The sequence below is a fragment of the Gopherus evgoodei genome, chromosome 2 (assembly GCF_007399415.2).
Source record: "Gopherus evgoodei ecotype Sinaloan lineage chromosome 2, rGopEvg1_v1.p, whole genome shotgun sequence".
Lineage (NCBI taxonomy): Eukaryota > Metazoa > Chordata > Testudines > Testudinidae > Gopherus > Gopherus evgoodei.
In genome coordinates, this window is record NC_044323.1 from 204061056 (window position 1) to 204085457 (window position 24402).

General features: G+C 44.6%; 1 protein-coding gene across 4 annotated transcripts in view; it reads right to left on the reverse strand.

Moving 5' to 3' along the window:
* Positions 1-24402, reverse strand: part of GNAL (G protein subunit alpha L) — a 315605-nt gene that overhangs the window by 37032 nt on the left and 254171 nt on the right. Inside the window, exon 1 of one of the 4 annotated variants that reach the window (XM_030552734.1) lies at positions 11201-11219. The exons of the other annotated variants lie outside the window; for them this stretch is intronic. The gene's annotated coding sequence lies outside the window, so the exon portion shown is untranslated. Of the gene's footprint in view, positions 1-11200; positions 11220-24402 lie in introns of those variants that run through there. 4 annotated transcript variants of the gene reach the window in all.

Below are 24402 nucleotides of genomic sequence, written 5' to 3' on the forward strand. Positions count from 1 at the left end.
ATTTTAAGAGCAGATGAGACATCCTGTAGAGGGCAGCATTTACTAAACCACACACCCTTCTGTACCTGGGCAGACCCTCACTGCAGGAGTTTCATACTGCAACCTCCACAGGAAAAAAAAAGTGCAAAATGTATAGTAAACTAAACCAGATTTTAATACAGAATGCTTGGGTTTAATTTAATAGCCCTTAACTTATCAGAAGTGCACAATTTAAAATGGTCTATTATTCTCCCATTGTTATGCTGATGTAATAGACTCATTCTCCCACCCTGGCAACTAGCAAATGGACATAGCCTCCCTATAGGAAAACAGTGGGATTTGTCCAGAGGGACAGGCAATTTTCTAATCTCATTCATTAACCCTTTTCTTCAGAGCATCTTGCCAGCTCTCCTCTTTGGGGAATACTTTATTAAAGAGTTTTACATGACTGGAAAACAACAAGGGTAATCCTCCAATAAGAAGGCATTACAGGGCTCTGGAATTACTGTTGAGAAGGCTCTGACCCTCCCCATTTTGTATTTGTGCTTTATTTATAGTACACTGGACCTTTGTAGCTGCCACAGTGGTACAGTCTTATCCGATTGTAAGGCTGTACAGATCTGCATCAGAACCTTGAATTGGACCTGGTAGTGAACAGCAACACAGAATAGAGTTTAAGAACAGTGGTGTAGGTTGCAGATAGGTTCTCTTTATTTCATCCCACTTAGCATTGGGCTACTGAGCTATGTACCTACTTGTAGCTTCTTCACAAACTTTTTGTCTCACCTCAGAGACAGTGAGTTACAATAGTACAGCTTGAAGGTGATAAAGTGTATGGATTTCTGCTACCAAAATTATCAACCACATGGGATGCATGGGGAGTTATGCATCACTGTGCATGGGGGCTGGAACTAGGGGTGCTGGAGGTGCTGCTGCACCCCCTAGCTTGAAGTGGTTTCCATCATATACAGGGGTTTGCAGTTTGGTTCAATGGCTCTCAGCCCCCGCACTATATAGATTGTTCCAGCACCCCTGTCCATGTGCATCAAGGGAAGAACAGATTTCTTAAATGCCTCACAAAGAAATCCCTTGATGATGAAACCTCTCTCTACTCTGGTAGCTATGACACTGCACAGTCCTAACTAGCACATGAAAATGCGTCGTCTCTGTCATCTTATAAGTATCAATCCCCACCTCCTGAAGCAAGTAGGGCTGAATTAAAAGGGTAAAAAGTTAAACCAATCTCATAATGCTTTTCCACCATTCATGAACTAAACCTCGCAATATTCCTGTGAGGTACAGACATATTATTTAACATCTCTTTACAGAGAAGAAAGCAGATTCAGCAAGGTTAAAAGCAGTGGCATATTATTATTGAATGGGGCCCATATGTAACCTAATCCAAGGGCCCCACCCCACAACAAATCAAAGGGCAGATGGTATTTAGAAATAGGCTTGATGAAGATAAAGAAAAATACCTAAAACATGGGTAACTCCTATTACACAGGGTTTTGTTTTTTCTTATAAACATTACTAGGCATTCAGTTTAACCCTCTTATTACTTGCCAAATTGCCTTTTCCCAGCAACGTACTCCAAGCCATCTATGCAAAAAGGCCTCACAGCTTTTGGCCAAACCATTAACCTAAGCAAAGACATGAAAGCAATACATTCAAGCACAATCAATGTTTTAGATATGTTTTTAGTAACTTTGTTCCATTTAATAACAATGGTTTGGGTTTTTTTAACTTGAAAGAACACACACACACACACAGAGAGATCAAACAGTATAACTTCTCCATCCACTTGCCCTCTCTTGACTCCCTAAATCTGTTATGCAGCATTTCCTGTTGATGGCACTGTGAATTTTGGGAAAAGCCTTGTTTCCTCCTAATTTAGCTAACTAACCAGTTTTTAGCCTAACAGATGTTTTTGCTTTGTGAACCAATGACAGGTCTTTGGGGATCATCATTAACCCTCTTAACATAAACACTGCCTAAGATTTAAACATGGAAAACTGCCATTTACACAGGGATTAGGAGGCTCTGTCAGAATTGAGACTAAGATCTGTATCCCATTCCTCTACAGTACAGAACCACACTGAAAACCTTATTCATCTGCTGTCCTAACATGCACGATCCCAGAGAACAGGGAGGGAAAAGGGTGAAGAGCAAAAAGAGAAAGGAGAAAGAAAGATCATTTCTGCTAAACCAGGTGGTAACAAATTCATTCCTAAAGGTCAAAATGATGGAGCTGTTCAAAACACAAACTAAGATAGAAACAAAACTATTACCTGATGTTGTTCATACAGTACTCGATTCCCATTTAAATGACACCAGTGCAATTCTATTGATTTCAGTGAGGTTACTTGTGATTTACACTGGCAGAGAGGAGATTCAGGCCCATAATCTGGTATATCCATATGACAAACACAGACTTGATAACTATCATAACTATCTCCTGTGAAATACAAAGGCTACATACAGAACATTCTGCAATAATAATAGCCACTCTCAGTAAAGGGTCAAAAGATAATAAATCAAAATAGTAAGATCATGTTACATATCTAGAGTGCTTTGCAAACTTAAATTGATATATGATATACAGGGATCACTTCATCCACACTGTTGGAATGAAACAATTGTTTAACACCATACAGCAAGGCTGCCAAACAGCTTAGGTCAGGAAGTGAAGAATACCATAAGTGTACAGGGATTTAGATAGGCAGAATGTAATTACTCAATTAAAATTTGGCTGCAGTGTCTTTCATATGTCTGAACAAATAATCAAGACCTTGGTTCTATGTCCCACCCCTGCAGTTTGCTTCTTCCAAAAAGACCTTTTACACTTACGTTCTTGGAAGCCAAACTAAGGATGAAAGTCTTATTAACATTTGGCATTGTCAGATGCATCTGATTTATAAGCATCAATTACATAGCAGAAACACTCTTCAGCCCACTCTTGTTTGGGAATGCAAAAAGTTGCTGGAAGGAGGTGAAAAGTAAGGAAAACTTCTCTCTGTGGGATGTTACAAGCCCAGCTTACACTTTTCTTTTAAAAGCTTATGGTATCTTGGTACCTATGTCTGAGATAAGCAAACTGAAAACTTTTACTATCCTGTCAGGTAATTTTAAGGCAGGAGTTTTGCCCATATGGGAAAGGTAAAAAAGATTATTTTAAATTTCTGGAGAGTGGGAACAGAGAAAGTGTGAAATTAGTTCTCCCAGCGTGTAAGAAGAAATAGGAAACTTGAATGGCAGACTTAAACAGGCCATCGGAGAGGTGGCAGCGAACAACAATTCTATTCTCTGAGCTGCAACAGTGGCCATTTCCCTTCTGCACTGTGTAAGCATGGATCAGTGGCCCTTTCCTTGGCCCACCTCTAATGCTCTGCTCCCATAGTCTGTCTATTTTTATTCTCACTTGTTTTGTACAGAGGGATATTTGTGTGCACTCCAGCAGCAACCCTTTCCCATACAGGCATACTATATGGTTTAGCAACAAGGAGAACTTTTCCTGGGGATGTGGGTGAAGTCCACCCAAAAGGAGAATGCTCCTTTGGGCTCTCTAAGGACACTGAAACCACTCACTGGTACTCATTTACAAAGGTGAGAAAACATCCCCCCAAAGATGATCAAAGGCTCAAAACTTAAAGAAAGGGGAAATGTCTTGAACTGACATCCTTCATCCCAAAGTATTCTAAAGCATTTCACCAGACTACACAAAGGAATCACTTCACCCACCACTGAAGTACAGCCATCCCTCTTTGGGGAAGTAAAGGAGGAGCATATCAACCCTGCTCAACAGTTTATAATGTTGGCCAGAATTTAACTGAACACTTCCTCCCCTATCCCAGATCGCACAGACCATCTCCCTCCCACCCCCAATCACAACATCCCTTCGCAACTATAGCAATTACTTATCTGAAAAAGTAATATGAGGAAAACATTTCAAGCATTCTCAGCTGTCATTTAAGGTAGTTTAGCAGCTGGAAAGCAGGACAATGGCCAGCACCATGAGGCACCGCTCTAACAGTGGAGATGCAAACATTAGGAGTGACCGCTAACTGTCACAAAATGGTCTTTACATTTCCAAATAAACAGGTTGAAAAATATTCATTGTTCAGTAATTGTTTAATTTTGCCCATTTTAGAACAGGATATATTTAACCACTGCATGTATTTAAGCAGTCAGTCATGACATGCACAGCATTGCTGAGCAATTATTCCATACCCTAGGTAGTTAGTGTAAGGCAAGAAACCTGGCAATCAAGTAGCTTCCATTACCTGAGAAACACAAAGCCTGCAGTTTTGTGCCTACTGTAAGCAGAATACAGTGACCCTGCCCTATTTGCTCTTAACGGTTCTAATTCTTATTAAAATAACTAAAACCACAGTAAGACTATAAAATCTAGTATCAGAGAGGTAGCCGTGTTAGTCTGGATCTGTAAAAGCAGCAAAGAGTCCTGTGGCACCTTATAGACTAACAGATGTACTGGAGCATGAGCTTTCGTGGGGAATACCCACTTCATCGGTTGCATCCAACAAAGTGGGTATTCACCCATGAAAGCTCATGCTCCGGTACGGCTGTTAGTCTATAAGGTGCCACAGGACTCTTTGCTGCTTTTATAAAATCTAGTGCTCACTATTAGCATCACAATCGTACCTCACATGCTTCTTATCCTGGGCTGTGATACCACTACTAATAAATGGTACTAGGGTGGTAGAGGAACACACAGGACAGGTTTACACTACCACTGAAGGTTAATCTAACTTATGTCACTCAGGGATGTGAAAAAGACACCCCCCTGAGCAATGCAAGCTACAGCAACCTAAGCGCTGTCCACACTGGCGCTATGTCGGCGGGAGATGCTCTTCAACTCTCTCGGAGGTGGAGTAATTATGCCAACAGGAGAGCACTCTCCTTTTGCCAGATGCGCTACACTGGTGCAATTGTGCAGATGTAGTGCTTCTAGTGTAGACCTATCCTCGATGAGTGTTCCTCGTCTCCCCTCACCACTCTCTTTCTGCCCCTTCTCACTGACACCTCTGGAGGGAAAGTTAGCAATATTCTCCATGGCATCGGTTATTAAAACAGCAATATAATTATTTTAGGTGGGGAGTAGTTACATAACAGATTCCCACCTGCTTTCCTTTTTTTAAAAAAATTGACATTTTGTTTTTATTAGCTTTTAAAATCAATCACTTTTCCCCATCCCTAGTTATCAGCTCCTATTTTGCAGGCCAAAGCCACTAGTTTAGGGAAAGTTAGAGGAACATCAGCTAGTTTACACACTAAGGTGCACACCTAGTTTGGGATGACGGGTACCCCTCAGCTGGGAACAGGGTGTCCCCCACCCTGCAGGAGTAATGCTGCCAGTCCCACTGAGGCTTGTGGTAACTGTCTGTCTACTGGAGCCAATACAGAGTGGCAGGGAAGCTGTGAAAGAGAGGGGCCAGGACAACACGTAGCATTATGGTGCTGTAGCTGCAATGAGCTATTCATAAGTGAACCCCTGTGCCCACGTGGAGCTGCTTGTGCTCAACTCATTGCAGGATCGGGACCTACATTAGCAACTTTCAGCGCTCAGCAACTTGACAGGCTCAAGAATGTGTTTCATCGTGCTACCATGATAAAAGCTGCAGCTTTCAATATTACAAAGCACTACTGCAGTGCAGCAAAGCTCTTTTTGTTAGAACGTTTTAGAAGATGTTGCTCTGTTGGCAGGGGGATGTTGTGAGTTGCTTAGTTTCTATAAAATGTCACAAGTGCCATCGCTACAAGGATGGAGTTTTGCTGAACTGATCTCTGATGTAAGGCTATTAAAGCTGTTTTCTAACTCCACTGAAGCCAATTATAAGTACTCTCTCTGAAACACTCATTCTGTACTGTACAACGTCTGGAGCTCCAGCAAACAGCCTCAGGGAAGAAATTTTAACTTTCTATTCTGCCTTTCTTCTTAAAATGTTTTTATATCTACACCTTGTGGGAAAAAATTTAGATTTACGTGAAAAGTGTTGGGCAGTGCTGCATACAAATTTACAAGTATGGTATAAATGTCAAAAATCCAAAGCTGCACATTTAAATATTGAGACTTTTTTTTTTTTAAAGAGAAGGACAAGATTTAAAAAATCCTAACATCCACATAATTGTCCATGTCACTCCAACCTTGAAAACTACGACAACAAAATTCCTAACGATCTGCTTTTGCAGGGGAAGTTTGTACCATTTCATGGCTCTGTTTCTATGGAATATTCTGAGAGGTAGTGTATCTGGTACCTACACGAAGAGTGAAACCTAATCTATACTTAAAAGTTAGATCAGCATAGCTATGGTGCTCAGCGACGTGATTTTTTCACACTCCCGCGTGCCATAGCTATGCCAACCAAAACCTCATTGTAGATGCAGCTAGGTTGATGGAAGAATTGCCGTTGACTCATAGACTCTAGGACTGGAAGGGACCTCGAGAGGTCATCGAGTCCAGTCCCCTGCCCTCATGGCAGGACCAAATACTGTCTAAACCATCCCTAATAGACATTTATCTAACCTACTCTTAAATATCTCCAGCGATGGAGATTCTACAACTTCCCTAGGCAATCTATTCCAGTGTTTAACTACCCTGACAGTTAGGAACTTTTTCCTAATGTCCAACCTAAATCTCCCTTGCTGCAGTTTAAGCCCATTGCTTCTTGTTCTATCATTGGAGGCTAAGGTGAACAAGTTTTCTCCCTCCTCCTGATGACACCCTTTTAGATACCTGAAAACTGATATCAGGTCCCCTCTCAGTCTTCTCTTTTCCAAACTAAATAAACCCAATTCCTTCAGCCTTCCTTCATAGGTCATGTTCTCAAGACCTTTAATCATTCTTGTTGCTCTTCTCTGGACCCTCTCCAATTTCTCCACATCTTTCTTGAAATGCGGTGCCCTACCTATTGCTGCTGCCAACCTACCTATCAAAACGTGGGGATTCTGGAGAGCCACAGCAACGGAAAAATCCCTTCCATCACTGCAGAAAGTGCAGCCACGAGCACTACACCTTCAAAAGGTGCTGTAGCTGTGCCACTGTAGCACTCATTGTGTGGACATGGCCCGAGAATCACGGTTGTGATACTCTCTAAGGACCTGATTTTGATTTCATGGAAGTCAATACGAGCCTGATTCTGTTTACATGAAAGTGTCTTGACACTGGTCTGGCAGATAAAGGGCATTAAAGTGAGTGCAAATTTAATTTATGCCCCTTTAAAGCACCCTTATAATGCCAGAGTGGTGTAAAGGGGCCTTAGTGCAAATTAGAATCAGACCCTGAGACTTTTTCATTAATTTAAATGATAGTGGGATCAGGCCCTAATAGCCTAATTCTGCAACGTACTGAGCACCCCTAATCCCACTTAGAGGAGGGCATTCAACAACTTGCAGGAGGTGCTCAGCATTTGGCATTATCAGGCCTCATACTAGTAAAGAGAACATCATTTGGAGCCTCAACTTCCGTCTTATGTGTAGAAATATCATATGGAATTATTGTACCAATGACCTTCCTCAAGAAGGAATCATTAATCCACGAATCTGTTAGTACAATGTCCAAGCTAACAAAACTATAATTTGGTTTCAATAATGCAGTGCATTATAGTTCAGTGCAAACAGAGTAGTGGATTAGTTAGCAACTAAATAGTTTAATAATTAGAAATAGTAAAAAAAATTAACCAAGAGTGATTTTTCACTAATAGCTAGAGATTAATTTTCTAGTTTTGGTTTTCTGCTTTCAAACAAATGAGACTTTTCAACCCAAACATTGTCGCACCAAAATCTGCCAGTGTCTGTTTTAGTCTAAATAGGCAGACAGCATTTCCTACTATCATTGTTTAATCCTGTAATCCCTTTAGATTGTTAGTAATAATCTTAAATGGATTACAAATAATCCCATTCAAACATCATCCTGGATGTATCTCCTCAATGAATGTACATCTTGTGTTAGGGTTTCACACATCAGGCTACAGAGCATCCAAAGATCTTACTTTATTTTAAAAAAATAATAATTTTGCTTTGCGAAAGTGCACACTTGACAAAAGCTTAAAATTCTTCTAGAAGAGTACATTTTAAATCATGTGCTCACATGGTAATTGTTATGACTTTTTTGGCAACAGAGATCATTCTTTAATTAGGAAAGGGTAACTATTCTGATCAATATTTTCCACATTTGACAACAATATGTTCTGTTCTACAAGGCCTCAGTGTAATTATTTTTGTATTATTTGAATATAGTCATATTCAAAACAAACAAACAAAATAAACTGTTTAAAACAATGTATTTTAAAATTAGTTTCAGTATTTATTTTATTATTTATTATGAATGCAACCAGTACAAATCCTGGGGGGCGGGGGAGGGGGGAAAAGGAGAGAGAGAGAAGGAAAAGCTTCTGGACCTGCAACTACAAAGGAGGGTAGGAGGTGAGTATGATATGGAAGAAATAAATATATTTTCTCACTAGATTCAACTGAAGAAGTGCAGGAAAAGAAGCAGTGTGTGAGAGTAAGGAAGAGAACCACTGAAGCAGCAGTTTTCTCTTCTTTGGAGGTGTCTAGCAAAAAAGGGAATTAATTAATGAAACAATATCTATAACTGACTATTATTCAACAGAAATAATATGTACTAAATAATAAAATAAATATTGACATTTAAAAATCACGTTTTAATCTAATACAGGATTTGTGTCTTTCATCTGGACTGTCTGCCTTCATTACAAATATCACAGTCACTTGTGAGACTCATTAGCACAACATATACTGCAGACCAAAAAGAAAAAGAAAAAAAAAAAAGTATCAGAGGCCAGGAAAAAAGGGACATTCCCAACTGGTTTGGATGTATTCTTCTGTTTAATATCTTTTCTCCCTGAGAGTCGAGTATCAGGCCTGTCTCTCATTACAAGCACTGCAAATGCCCTCTGCCATCGCAGGACCTCAATACAGGTTGTGGTAGTTGCAAACACAGGCAACCGGTAGCAACTGGAAAGGACTTATAGTTGGAATACATTCAAAACAGTTTAAAGGAGTTTTAATACAGTATATTTTAAAAAATTGCTGCTGTGAGGCTGCGGTTCTTTAAAACTGGGAACATCATCATCATAATCCACAATACTATTTATTTTGCTAGAAGAATGCTGCAGATAAGAGATAATGATAAATAAATGAAGAAATAAATGTAGATTGCTTGTATAAAAAGCAATGAGATATTCCACTTATGTGAGACTTCTGAACTTTCCTCAGATTCTTCCCTCGCGACACCCACTCGCCCCCCTCCCCATCCAGAAATAACCAGTACATGGCTAAAGAATCTATGAGATGCCCACTAAAACCATGATTCTATAAAGCCTTGCTCATGAACTTAACTTTAAGCATGTAAGTAGCTACACTGGACTCAATAGGACTTTTGAACTCATTGGGGCTACTCACATGTTTAAAATTAAGCACATGGCTAAGTCATGGCTGAGACTGGGGCCTCAATGAATGTCTTTTATTGCAGATCTTGAATCTGCTATTTGCATGTTACAGCATAATTTCCAAAGCCTGAATAAAAAGTCTGGGACCACAGTGGGCCCAAGTCCAGCAACATGTGACACTACGCTGAGCACTTCAGTTACAGAAGACCTGTTTTATTCTGAGGCATGACCATGCCGGTGTGATAATTATCTTGTTATTAACGGTGACCTGTAAATAGATTTTTTTTTAAAAATCCAACTGCTTTGGATTTGGACACCCGGGTCCCCAAGGAATTGATGTAAGAGAGGTATTCGGCATCCCTAAGAAGTGTCTGTAACTGCCATTGCAGTTTGCCAACCACCAGCCTATGTGACTCCCCAACATGCAGTGAGTCAAATTAAATATACTAAACACTCTATAAGTACATTAAACATGAATATTTAAAAACCTCTCAAGAAAGTGGAACAAAACACAATCTGCCTCACACTCACAGGTCAGCTCCTGTTTCTATTGTTGTGGATATGACGCACCAGGCACAGTGCATACTGGAGAGTCATGTGGAGGGCACATTGTGCTTTGACAGCAAAACTCCACGCTGCTCAAGGGAACTGAATTACACAGTTAGATGACCCTCAGCTGAGAATGCCCTGCCTCAAGTCCCAACAAATGTATATATATCTAGAGCAGCAGTAGGCAACTTATGGCATGCATGCTGAAGGCAGCACACTAGCTGATTTTCAGTGGCACTCACACTGCCTGGGTCCTGGCCACCAGTCCGGGGGGCTCTGTATTTTAATTTAATTTTAAATGAAGCTTCTTAAGCACTTAAAAAACCTTATTTACTTTACATACAACAATAGTTTAGTTATATATTATAGACTTATAGCAAGAGACCTTCTAAAAAGGTTGAAATGTATTACTGGCACACAAAACCTTAAATCAGAGTGAATAAATGAAGACTCGGCACACCACTTCTGAAAGGTGCCGACCTCTGATCTAGAGGATATCAGAATAAATGCATCAGTTGATCTCAGCTGCCACACTCATGAGTAGGATAATAGCTTGTCTGTAAGGTCAACCGACCACAAATGGTATGATCTTTTATAAAGCAAGACCAACACACTGAATTACACCTAAACGCAGATGGAAAAACGAACGTAATGCTCAAAGCACAAGTGCAAAACACTAATGCCAACTGTGCTCTGCTGCCACACTAGTACTATTAGATAGATTCTGTAATGTATGTGGAATTTCTTATCAAATCTAATTCTTTCCTGGGGATCTCCCCCTCTAATTTTCTTCCTTTAAAGCAACTACCAAATCATAATAATTAGGCCTCTGATATGTACTGTTTAAGAACAATTCAAAACAATGAGTAAAGTCCATAGGAAATGAAGACGACTAAGGGAGCTTGTTCCGTTATAACTATTTATGACATACACAGCACAACACACACACTCCTAAGAGCTATATTATGTACCTTTTAAAACTAGTTTTTAAAAGCTATTGATGTAGTTTTTGAACTGGCAATTCCAAAGTTTATGCTCTCTCTCTGTGAATGGCAGGAGGAACTGCATTTGCAGAAGGTAAAGATGTCAGTTGGAGGACCAGTGGGTTGATTATAGGGGCTTTTCATGTACCATGCTCCAGAAAACAAACTTTTACATATAGATAATACCACTAGAAGTTTGGCAATGAGTGGGTTAAATCAGTACAATTAACCAGTATGAAAAAATGGAACATTTCTCACCAGTAATTTCCTTTCTGCTAGCAGTGTCTTGCACAATTCTTGATGTCTGGAGCCTAGGCTGCTCTCCTCACCTTGAAGCTCAGGGAGGTGAATCAGAGTTTTGGAGCCACATGGTCTGGCCACATTCCCTTAGCTCCTCCTTGCTTCCAGATGAGTTATTCAGCTATTATAAGCTGTGAAACTTGCACAACATCATTAATAACAAATATTCCAGAGATGATAAAATAACTATGCACATTAGACCAAGGAAGATGGTCATATGGTAACAATTCCACTTAATATCTGACCCTTGATTCAAGATCCATCCAGGTAGAATTGTGGCAAATGCTGCTAGGAGAAAATAAATTATTGATAAGAAATTTTCCATTCTGCTGCTCAATATCTCCCACAATTCTGACACCTAGGAAGAAGTGAGCAATGAACAAATGTAGATAAAAGAACAGAAAAATGAAAATGGTATCCCTCCCAATATTTGCTCAAAAAGCAAAATCATTTCCAGGCCATCATCTGCAGCAGAGGACAGGAAATCCATCTTGTAATGCTTGATAAAGGTGGTAGCATTTGACCAGCTGGCTGCCTCACAAGTTTTCATGTGGATCCATTAGCTCTTTCTGCCCACAAGGTCGCCAGGGATTGCACGAGGTGTGCCCTGATCACTTCTGGAACTAGAATTTCTGATGCCTTGCATGTTCTCACAATGTATAGTCTAATCCACATAGCAACAGAAGACTGGGAAGCTCTATCCTTAGCATTTTGAATTAAAGGATACAAACAGGGCAGCTGATCTCTTTGAGATAAATTTTCAGAGCCCTTCTGATAGCTAAGTTGCGCCATCTCTCTTCGGTGGGATGCTGTGGCCTTGGACAGAATGTAGAATCAACTCTCACGAAGCATGGAAAGAGGAGTATACCTACGAGATAAATGATTCCAGAGTTCTGAGCATCTCCTTATCTTCGTGGAACACACAGTCAGGTTCCTGCCTACAGAGGGCCGTCAGCTCTGAGACTTGCCTGTGGACATGTTGGCTATCAGAAAGCAAGTTTTGATGGACAAATAAAATATTGACACTGACATCAGTGATTTGAAGGCATTTTTTGTCACGGCTCTCAATACAAGGGGCAAGTCCCACTTGGGAAAAAGAGGTCTAATTGCTGGCTTGGCTAAATGGATCACCCTTAGGAATCTGGGTACTTGGGGGTTCTCTGCCAAGGAATCTGCAGATCCTGAAAATATTATGCTACTAAGGGCAGACACCTGAGTGCAATGATGTAGCACTGGAGACCTTTGTTGAAGCCTTCTTGGAGAAAATCCAAGATAGCCAGAATTTCTGGATTCTAGGGTTTGCTTTGTGTTCCTGGCATCACCTGCAAAACCTGGTCCAGATAAAGGAGTATTCGTTCAAGATCAATATTGTTCTACAAGAAAGAAGTGTTTTTATGACATTTGAGGACATGCCCAGTGATACTAGTGCTTCCTTTTCACTAGCCAAGCTGATAGATGCAGCTGATTCCTGTCCGGGTGAAACAGAGGACCTTGTGAGAAGATGTCCTGTCTCTTTGGGAGGTGTAATGACAGCCCAATTTCAGCTCTACCAGGTCCAAAAATCAGGGTCTCCTTGATCAATGTGTGGTTACCAATATTACTGTCACCAGTTTTCATTTTATTTTCTGGACCATCTTCTCTAATAATGGGGAGGTGGAAACTCAGAGGAGGCACTGTGGCCATCTGTGTGATAGGGCATCTGTCCCCATGGATCTAGGGTCCGCTTCTCTGGTGAAGTACTTTAGCGGGTTCGGGATCATGTGGTTTGCAAATAGGTCAGTTGAGGGCAGGCTGAACAATTGGATGATTAACTCGAAGATTTCCTGATTCAGGTAGCACTCGGAGTTATTCACCTTATGGCTGATAAATCGGTCTGCCTTCTTGTTCAGATCTCCCTTTAGATGAGCTGCCCTGATGGAGAGGAAAAACAGCTCCACCCACTGCATGATTTCCATTGCCTTGGCATATAACACTGGGCTTGTTGATCCTGCGCTGTTCACATATGCTATTCTGGTTATGCAGTCTGACTGAATCAGGACTTGGTTCCCTCTCTAGGCCAGAGGGAATCTTTATAGCACCAACTTGACTGCTCTTAATTCTAGGAGGTTTATGCTGTGGGTCCTTTCCACCAGGGTTCAGATGCTTTGAGCTTTTTGGGATCCTAAGTGTGCTTCCCAGCCCTCCAGACTGGCATCGGTTGTGAATATGAGGGGATCTGGAAGGCATATAGTCATGCCCTTGTGGACACTTACCTGGAGTGACCACCATTTTAAGGAGTTCATCATCTGTGCTGGAACCCTCACTTGATCCTTCACGAGTTCCAGGGAGAGGTCCCATACTATTAAGAAGAAGCCTTGAAGGAGCCTGATGTGTGATTGCTCCCATGGAATGATGCATGATATTCGGGGGGCTAGCAGTTGAAGGTTCAATGCAATAAAAGATGGTTACTCACCTTTGTAACTGTTGTTCTTTGAGATGTGCTGCTCATATCCATTCCAATTAGGTGTGCGCGCGCCGCGTGCACGTTCGTCGGAGACTTTTTACCCTAGCAACACTCGGTGGGCCAGCAGGTCGCCCCCTGGAGTGGCGCCGGTATGGCGCCTGATATATACCCCTGCTGGCCCGCCCGCTCCTCAGTTCCTTCTTGCCGGCTACTTCGACTGAGCGGAAGGAGGGCGGGTGTGGAATGGATATGAGCAACACATCTCGAAGAACAACAGTTACAAAGGTGAGTAACCGTCTTTTCTTCTTCGAGTGCTTGCTCATATCCATTCCAATTAGGTGATTCCCAAGCCTTACCTAGGCGGTGGGGTCGGAGCGAGACGTTGCAGACTGTAAAACCGCTGCGCCGAAAGCAGCATCGTCTCTAGCTTGCTGGACCAGTGCATAGTGTGATGCGAAGGTGTGCACAGAAGACCAGGTGGCCGCACGGCAGATTTCCTGTATGGGGACATGAGCCAAAAACGCGGCTGACGAAGCCTGAGCCCTGGCAGAATGGGCGGTAAGGGCCCCCCCGTTGGCACACAGGCCAAGTCGTAACATGTCCTGATGCAGGACGTGACCCAGGATGCGATACGCTGGGAGGAGATTGCCATGCCTCTCATGTGTTCCGCTACTGCCACAAACAATTGTGGTGAGCGTCGGAAGGGTTTAGTTCTCTCAATATAGAACGCGAGAGCCCTTCGGACATCCAAGGAATGGAGCTGTTGCTCTCTTCGGGATGAATGCAGTTTTGGGTAAAAGACTGGCAGGAAGACGTCTTGGTTAATATGGAAGGCGGAGACAACCTTAGGGAGGAACGCCGGGTGCGGTCGCAGCTGTACCTTGTCCTTATGGAACACCGTATACGGAGGGTCCATGGTTAAAGCCCGAAGCTCCGAGACTCGCCGAGCCGACGTGATAGTGACTAGGAAGGCCACTTTCCAGGACAGGTACAGCAGCGAGCATGTGGCTAAGGGTTCGAAGGGGGGCGCCATGAGCCTAGTCAAGACAAGGTTCAGGTCCCAAGTAGGGGTAGGCCGTTTGACCTGAGGGTATAGCCGCTCCAGGCCCTTGATGAAGCTTGACACCATAGGGTGGGAAAACACGGACTTGCCAGCCTCACCTGGATGAAAGGTGGATATAGCCACGAGATGGACGCGCAGAGAGGAGATCGCCAAGCCCTGCTGCCACACGTAGTCCAAAATGGTGGGGACTAGCACGGAGAGTGGGTCGTGGCCATGCTGGTTGCACCAGCAGCAGAACCGTTTCCATTTTGCTAGGTTGGTTGAACGTGTGGAAGGCTTTCCTGCTGCCCAACAACACTTGTTGTACTGCATCAGAACAGCGCAACTCGGACTGGCTTAACCAGCCAGGAGCCATGCCGACAGATGGAGGGACTGTAGATCCGGATGGCGCATCCTGCCAAAGTCCTGTGTGATCAGATCTGGCCAAAGAGGTAGGGCAATTGGATTCGCCAGGGATAGATCGAGCAGCATGGTGTACCAAGGCTGCCGCGGCCAAGCCGGAGCGATCAGGATGAGGCGGGCCTTGTCCCTCCGGACCTTGATCAGGACTCGGTGGACGAGAGGGAAGGGTGGAAAGGCGTAGCAAAGACGTCCCGTCCACGGAATGAGGAACGCGTCCGACAGGGAGCCCGGGGAGTGACCCTGTAGAGAGCAAAACACCTGGCACTTCCTGTTTGACCTGGAGGCGAACAGATTTATCTGGGGAAACCCCCACCTCCGGAAAATGACATAGAGGACGTCCAGACGGATGGACCATTCGTGGGACAGAAAGGATCTGCTCAGGTGATCCGCAAGGGTGTTTCACACTCCCGGGAGAAAGGAGGCCACTAGATGAATAGAGTGGGCTATGCAAAAGTCCCACAGACGTATTGCTTCCTGACACAGCGGGGAGGACCGGGTCCCGCCTTGCTTGTTGATGTAATACATGGCCGTTGTATTGTCCGTGAATACCGCGACACAACGGCCGTGCAAATGGCGTTGGAATGTCTGGCATGCTAGGCGAACTGCCCGCAGCTCCAACACATTGATGTGAAGAGTCAACTCTCTCTGTGACCATAGACCCTGTGTACGCAGGGTCCCCAGGTGTGCACCCCAGCCCAGCGATGACGCGTCCGTCGTCAATGACACTGAGGGCTGAGGGGCGTGAAACAGTAGGCCCGCACACACTTGGGAGGGCGTTGTCCACCAGCCTAGGGAACCGAGAACATTTGGTGGAATCGTTACGATTGTGTCTATGGCGTCCCTGCCCGGTCGATAGACCGACGCGAGCCAGGTCTGCAGCAGGCGCATGCGGAGTCTTGCATGCTTGGTGACGAAGGTGCATGCGGCCATGTGTCCCAGGAGAGCGAGGCACGTTCGAGCAGACGTGGTCGGGAAGGCCTGTAGGCTTGTGACCATGGACACTATGGCTTGGAATCGGTGCCGGGGGAGGCTGGCCGTCGCGAGGTTGGAGTCCAGCACTGCCCCGATGAACTCTATGCTCTGTGTGGGCACCAGAGTGGACTTGTCTGGGTTGATGGTCAAGCCTAGACTCGCAAACAGCTCCGTGATGATGGTGATGTGCCCGGTCACCTGCGCCTCCGACGTGCCTCGAATGAGCCAGTCGTCAAGGTAAGGGAAGACATGGATACGACGACGGCGCAGGGCAGCAGTGACAACCGCCATACACTTGATGAACACCCGAGGGGCTGAGGAGAGCCCAAAGGGGAGGACCGTGAACTGGTAGTGGTCCTGATTTACCACCAAGCGAAGATACCGCCTGTGCGGGGGAAAGATCGCAATGTGGAAGTATGCGTCCTTGATGTCGAGAGCGGCGTACCAATCTCCAGGATCCAGGGAGGGAATGATGGTTCCTAAGGTTACCATGTGGAACTTGAACTTTTTGATGAATTTGTTCAGGCCTCGCAGGTCCAGGATGGGTCGAAGGCCCCCTTTTGACTTGGGGATTAAGAAGTACCGGGAATAAAACCCCTTGCCCCTTAGCTCCCTTGGCACCTCCTCTATAGCTCCAATGAGCAGGAGCTTGTGAACCTCCTGGACGATAAGTTGCTCGTGAGAGGGGTCCCTGAAGAGGGACGAGGAGGGAGGATGGGAGGGGGGTGGAGAAACAAACTGAAGATGGTAACCAAACTGCACCATGCGCAGGACCCAACGATCTGAGGTTAGCTGGGACCATGATGGCAGGAAGTGGCGGAGGCGGTTGAGGAAATGAAGTGGATCCAGGGAAGGGATTGGTACGCTGCTCTCGGGCGCACCTTCAAAAGTTCGCCTTGGGTCCCTGTGGTGGCTTGTCGGATCCGGAAGTATTACCCCTTTGAGGACCTGGCTGATGTCTACAGTTCGGCCGACCTCGCCTCCGGTTGAAATCTTGTCTGGGGCGAGGCGGGGGGTAAGTGCGCTGATGGTAGGGGCGGAATGGCCTTCTCTGAGTCTCAGGCGTGTGCATTCCCAGTGAGCGCATGATGACCCGGTTATCCTTCAGGCTCTGTAGCCTGGGATCTGTCTTCTCAGAGAAAAGGCCCTGCCCATCGAATGGCAGGTCCTGAATCGCGTACTGTAGCTCCGGCCATAGTCCGGAAGACTGCAGCCACGATATACGGCGCATGGCTACGCCCGATGCCAGTGTTCTTGCTGCCGAATCTGCGGCATCTAAAGACACTTGTAGGGAGGTCCTGGCGACCCTCCTGCCCTCTTCCAGGAGAGATGAAAATTCCTGGCGTGAGTCCTGGGGAAGCAGCTCCGTAAATCTGCCGACAGTCTCCCAGGTGTTGTGGCTGTAACGGCTCAGGAGGGCTTGCTGTTCACCACACGGAGCTGAAGGCCTCCCACGGAATAAACCTTGCGGCCCAGCAAGTCCATGCGCCTGGCTTCCCTGGATTTTGGCGCAGGAGCTTGTTGGCCATGGCGTTCCCGCTCATTGACTGACTGTACCACCAGGGAGCAGGGAGTGGGGTGTACATAGAGGTACTCATACCCCTTGGATGGTACCATATATTTCCTTTCCACTCCGCGGGCAGTGGGTGGAATGGAGGCCGGAGACTGCCAGATGGTGTCCGCCTTCGCCTGGATCGACTCGATGAAGGGGAGGGCTACCCTGGTCGGTGCCTCCGCAGAAAGGTTGCTTACCACCGGGTCCTCCACTTCCGGGACTTCCTCGACAGGAAGGTTTATGTTCTGGGCAACTCGCCTCAGAAGGTCCTGGTGTGCCCGGAGATCAATCGGCGGGGGCCCTGATGAAGATGTGCCCGCTACCACCTCATCTGGGGACGAGGAAGAAGACACCCCAGGGAGGAGTGGTTCCTGAACGGAAGTCTCGTCCAGAGGGACCTCCACTTCCTGAGCATCCTGCTGCGCCAGGGGATCCATAGGGACTTCCTCCATACCTGGGGGAGGAGGGGCGGCTGACCGTGGCCTCTGGTGCACGATGCTCCGATTGGCCGGAGCGAGTGGGGCCCGAAGGTTCGCCCTGGGCTTGGTGGTATGCCCAGGGCGTCCAAAAGGACCATTGTGGTGGTCCCTGGTCCAGGTGGGCCTGCACATCCGAACCCCCGTAAGAGGCGCTGTCCATCCGGGAAGAAGCGGACGAGTGCCTTGAAGGCCATGGAGGAGCCGTTGATGACTGCGTCAGGCCTCTGCGCACCCCGACGTCGCTGCGCGGTGCCGGCGAGCGGTACCGGGAGTCATGGTGGTACCTCGATCTGGACCGGGACCTGCTACCAGCTCGGTGCCGGGAGGTCGACCAGTGCCGTACGCTGCCGTGCCGGGATCGGCTGCGGTAGGAACGTCGGTGCCGCGATCTAGACCGGTGCAGAGAGTAGTACGACGGCGACCGGGATCTTGAATGGTGCCGCGAGTACGACTGGTGCCGCAGGTAGCGGTCTCGGGACTGCAAGTGGCGTCTGGATCTCGAGCGGCGACGTTGAGAGTGGTCCCTCTATCTGGAACAGGATCGATGCCCAGTAGTGCGCGGCAAATGCGGCCGCACCATGGTGGGCTTGCCCATCGATTGGAGAACCCGCACCGGCGGTGCCAGGGGTTGGGGCAACTCAGGCTCTGTCATGGCGATGAGGTCGCGTGCAACGGAGAAGGTCTCCGGCATGGAGGGCATGACGAGCTCAACCGCTGTTCTCACTGGGGAGCTGAGATGCACCGGACTCAACGGTCCCTGAGGAGCCGGAGTCGACGGTGCGACGATGCTCGGTGCCGCGGCGGATGATGGTGCCGGGCAGTCAGGTTTGGAGGCACACTCAGACTGCGGTGCAGTTGTAGGCACCGCAGGAGCCCTGTGCTTCTTGCTCCTCGGGGAGTGGGAGCGGTGCCAGGCCGGTGCCGAGCTTCGGGAAGTTGAAGCCTTTGCCGGTGCCAGGTGGTCCGGAGCGGAGGCGACACTTGGCCCCGGTGCCGGAGTCGGTGCCGACGGTGGGGGAGTCAGCGCTGCCTCCATCAAGATCTGCTTCAGGCGACTGTCCCGCTCCTTCTTCGTTCGGGGCTTGAACGCCTTGCAGATCCGGCACTTGTCCACAAGGTGGGACTTGCCTAGGCACCTCAGGCAGGAGTCGTATGGATCTCCTGTGGGCATCGGCCGATGACAGGCCGCACAAGGCTTAAAGCCGGGTGAACCGGGCATGGGCCCCGGCACCGCGTGGAGGAAAAGGGGCGAACCCCCGATCCTCTGTATAACTATTTACAACTACACTTAACTAGCTTTATAACTACAACTATTACTATAATAACAGAACTATATACACTAAACTGTAGAAGAGTGAAACGCTAGGGAGGGGAGAACGGCTAGCCGTGCTCCACAGTTCCAACGACCGACACGGGCGGTAAGAAGGAACTGAGGAGCGGGCGGGCCAGCAGGGGTCTATATCAGGCGCCATACCGGCGCCACTCCAGGGGGCGACCTGCTGGCCCACTGAGTGTTGCTAGGGTAAAAAGTCTCCGACGAACATGCACGCAGCGCGCGCACACCTAATTGGAATGGATATGAGCAAGCACTCGAAGAAGAACGAGTTGTTCCAAAACAACATGAGGAGGTCTTGAATCTTCTGGAACCTCTATTGAGATAGACATATGCTTGCAATCCAAGTGTCTATGTCCATCTCCAAGTGGGGTATTTGGGTGGAGGGAACCAAGGAGCTTTTCTTGATGTTGATAATGAAGCCATGCGTCTGCATGAGATTCAAGGTCAGGGATGTAGCTCTGTGTGCCACTGCTGGAGATGGAACTCTGATTAAGATGTCATCCAGGAAGGGGAACAATTGGCTCTCCTGTGACCTGAGTCTGGCTATCATTACCACCAACATCTTTGTAAAGACCTAGGGGCACAGGATAAGACAAATGGGAGCATCCAATATTCATAATGCTTCCTATCATAAGCAAATCTTAGGAACATGTGATGGAATGGTCAGATTGGGATGCAGAGGTATATGCATCTGCTAGATCCACTGAAGTCAGTAAATCCCCCTGGGACAGCGATGCCACTACAAAGATTAGGCTCTCCATCTGGAACTTCACTTTCTTTATCCACTTGTTGAGCCTTTTGAGATCTAGGATGGCTTGGATTCTCCTTTATACTTCTGAACAATAAAGAAAATGGAGTATAACACTGAGAATCTTTCTTCGGAGGGAACATTTTCTATACTTTCATATCCAGGAGGTGCAAAATCTCATTCTGGATTAGATTGTGCTTTACAGAGTCATTCAAGATGGAGGAATGGATGAAAAATAGATGGGGTCATGTCAATGTGGATAATGCTTGCAAGATGTAATTCATTAATACAGGAAAATGGCAGTGAATCTTTCTGGAAGGCTCAGTGCATCATGTATGACCATTTCTGTTAATATGAAAGCATGACCCTGTTCATAACATAATTTATAACATAACGCACAATCGAAAATTGCTAAACAATTCTATGTGGAATGTCATAAGACTGCAACACTTTCATAGTCAATAATGTCACAGTACTATTTTAAAACTGTATTTGATTCAGGGAAATTAAGGCAACAGTGAATGTTACTGTAGGAAATAAAATACATGTCCAATCCACATAAACTTGCATGCAACCACTTATAGGAATCTGTGAATAGATATCCTATCCTGTCAATATAGTTCTCATATAAATCCAATTACTTGACCTAGCATCAACCCTTTTGACTGATAATTAGATTTGTATTGCTTTAGTTTTACTTGTGAATTTACATTTAAAGAGTCTAGACTGTACCACATGCAGTTGTGTTGCATGTTCTAACATTCACATATATTTACATTTGTGTCAGTGATCAGATTTGTTTAGGAGCTTCATTCAGATTTTCAAACAATTTATTGTAACATCTCAGTGTACATCTCTAAACTGAGCCATTCCAGGAAAATTCTGGAGGGAGGAAATTGACTAGAAATAAAGATCAAAATCAAAGTCACAGCACAAGCTACTGTTTACATAGTATACAGAAAATTCTAATTATTCAAGCTATATATTTTTTCCTTTTAAAAATTACCAGCTAAATTTAAACAGGAATTTTTGGGGCGTGGGGGTGGGGAGAAGAGCAGAGCAAACAACTGCCAAATGATTCTGAAAGCTCAATTCATAGACTAGTCTGCCATGGGTCATAAGTCAGCACCATAGAGTTTATAGGTACAGTGAGAGCTCTTGACAGATACAAAAAACAGATTTAGAATTGAAGTTGAAAATTATATAAAAATAGCTATACAGATACACACATTCTAGCTCTCTGTTGGAGTACATTTCCAAAAATAAAGTAGTCAAATGGATATCTTCCTAGAAAAGCTGATTACATAAGCATAATTGCACAAAACACAAGTACCTGCACTATCTCTCTGCAAAGTATAAATAGTTCAAAGTTACATTAGACAGTCTTATATTAAAATGCTATTGTTCTAAAGCTCGTGCACTTTCTTATAATCCCTTTTTGGAAAAAAAGGAAAAAAAAAAAGAAGTAAAAAACCCCAACCTTCAAGATTCAAAATACACTTTCTCCAGCGTTATATAACATGTAATTAGAGCTTGTAAAAATCTTTGCAAGATTTTTTCCTAGCAGTGAAAATTAGTTATTAAAAGAATAAAAGCCTTAAAAATTCAAACAGTTTGTGCTTAACGTACTAACAATGTGGTTTTCTCCACATTATAAATGGCATGGAAGCATTCTCAGACCAGCTGTGTTTTTCCTTTAATAGTTTCCACAATCAAATACACATTTCTACTTTTGCACCCAGTCTTCACTTTGTTGTTGTTTTGGTGACACCAAGTGACAAAGAATGCCACATTTTGCCAGTCATTAATTAAAGGAGGAACAGAGCAAGGCCATCTACAGAAACCCTGTGTATGGGTCAGCCTGGGTTGAAGAGAGGCTTGGGTTGAAATGCTGGTTATTAATTCACTTGGATCCAGAGGCAAGAAATTCCAGCACAGGAAGTTGGCAGGGCTGTGCTAAAGTCAAACATCCTGCCTACAGCTCAGAGGCAAGGTGAATCTCATCTTGTCTCTCCGCTTAGCTCCTTACACAAAGTCGTTACAGATTTGGGTAGGAAGGGTGAATATCCCCCTATGTTCATTCAAACAATGCATTGACAGTGGGTTTTTCTGCTTACACAAATTTCAAATGCTTTTTAGTAGGAGGAGGATGAATTAGCTATGTATGGTTAAAACTAGTTTCTGCAAACAACGACTTAACAGAGCAAGGTGTCTCTTGGAGAATCTTCCAAAGGAGGATTTTAGACCTCACAAATATTCTTAGATTTTTATTTTACTTTTTCTAACCTACCTCCCTGACTTGGAATTCCAATTTAATTTTCATTTAAAAATTTGAGCAGGAATTACCTAACACTAAGGAGCAAACCTTATTCCCTTTGTGCAGGGGTACAAGTCCTGAAAACACTGCAATTTGCCACAGTTCTGCTATATGTGCCATGTGCAGGGAGACTCTGTACTCCTTATTTCTGCATGGACGTCTTGTTTATATCAACTAGAGCTTTGCTCAAAGATCAAGAGTATATATGGACCACAATTTGTACTGACGTTGCTGATGCCAATCCAGATAAAGTTGCTCTATCAACTCCTCTTCTGCTTTTTGGTTATGCCGATATAATGTCTGTGGCACAGAACCCTTCCTACTTATGCTGTATAGCAACAAACACAGCCACCAGTATGAAAATGGAACAATACTCTTGGGTAAATGACTATACGTGTGTGAAACTCCAAGCAGCCTGCTTTTTCTATTTTATGTTATTTTTTCTCAAACAGGCCCCATCAGTTGACCTATGACTGATTGAGGCAGCATTTCTGTTTCTGTGGCAACCTCCAGAATCCACAGATTCCTCTCATCCCTTTCTTCTCTCTTCCATCCTATGTTTTTTAACACCAAGCTAATTAAACTACTTTAATCCACAGGCATTTTCTCTCTCAGGTAGCCTTCAAATTTTTTCTTTTGCATTATAAATAATAATGTAGGAAAAGCATGAATGGTCATTGAGCTCCCAGAAATTTATCGACGTTAGGTTATCATCATAAACTTGTGCATGAAAATGAAACAATAAGGGAAGAGAAGATTTTCCATTTCTAGCACCCTGTACAAAAGCTCTTCATCTTTTAGTTTGTGACTACCAATCACCACCCACCAGCCCTCCAACACAATACTGATTGTTATTCATTTTCCTTTCTTCATTAAAACATTTTTTTAATACACAGGCTTTATAATCTGTTCATAGGAGAGAAAGCAAACTGATGTTTCTTGGATCTAGTTACATTAGCAGACTTTTGGTGAGCCTGTGTAACCAAGAATGAGCGGCAATAAAATTGTCTAAAGCAACCATCCAGAAACTGGTTGCCTAATAGAAATGACCATTAACTAAAGAACAAACAAACTGTAATGTGGAAACCTTAAGAATAAGGTTAAAAATTATACTTTAAGAAAGTTGTTGCCTACTGGAGGTTTACTGCAGGTTTCACTGTATGTGCAACTCACAGGGATATGCTTCTAAGAAGACGTACCTGGATTTATTATTTGTTTAGCACCAGCAGTTAGCCAGGTGCTTTACAAACAGTCTCTGAACAGAAGACCTTAGGGAGACACAGAAGGGGGATGGGAGGAGACAAATAGCAGCATAAATGAACAGCAAAACATGGCAAATGTTTTGTTAGCTCCCTAGTTTGTTTCCTAATAAGCAGGAATGAGGTGGGAATTGGATAGCGATGTGGAGAAAAATCACCTGCTGAGTTGTGAACAGATCTAAGGGGGGAGAAGTAGGGCAAAGCAAAGTAGGGATTTAGCCATACAACTAACATGAACAGAAGTGGCACAGCTAAATCTTCATACACTGATTTGAAAATTCATCCTAGAGAGTCAATTAAATATATATTGAAAATATTTTCCATACATCCAGGAGACTTCTGGTTTGTTTTGCGTGAATCCCACAAGAGCAAAACAAATGGTATTGCCATCCTAATATTTGGCTACCTAGCTCTTATTCCATGAAGTAAAAGCTAATGGAACACATGAAACCTGATTAAATATTCTGCTAAAGTTAATGTGTGACTCACCTGTTTTTTGCTGTTACTAATATAATTACTTGTATTAGTGCATGAAGGCCCTAAGTTCAAAGCATCATTACATTAGGCACTGGACAAACCCATATTA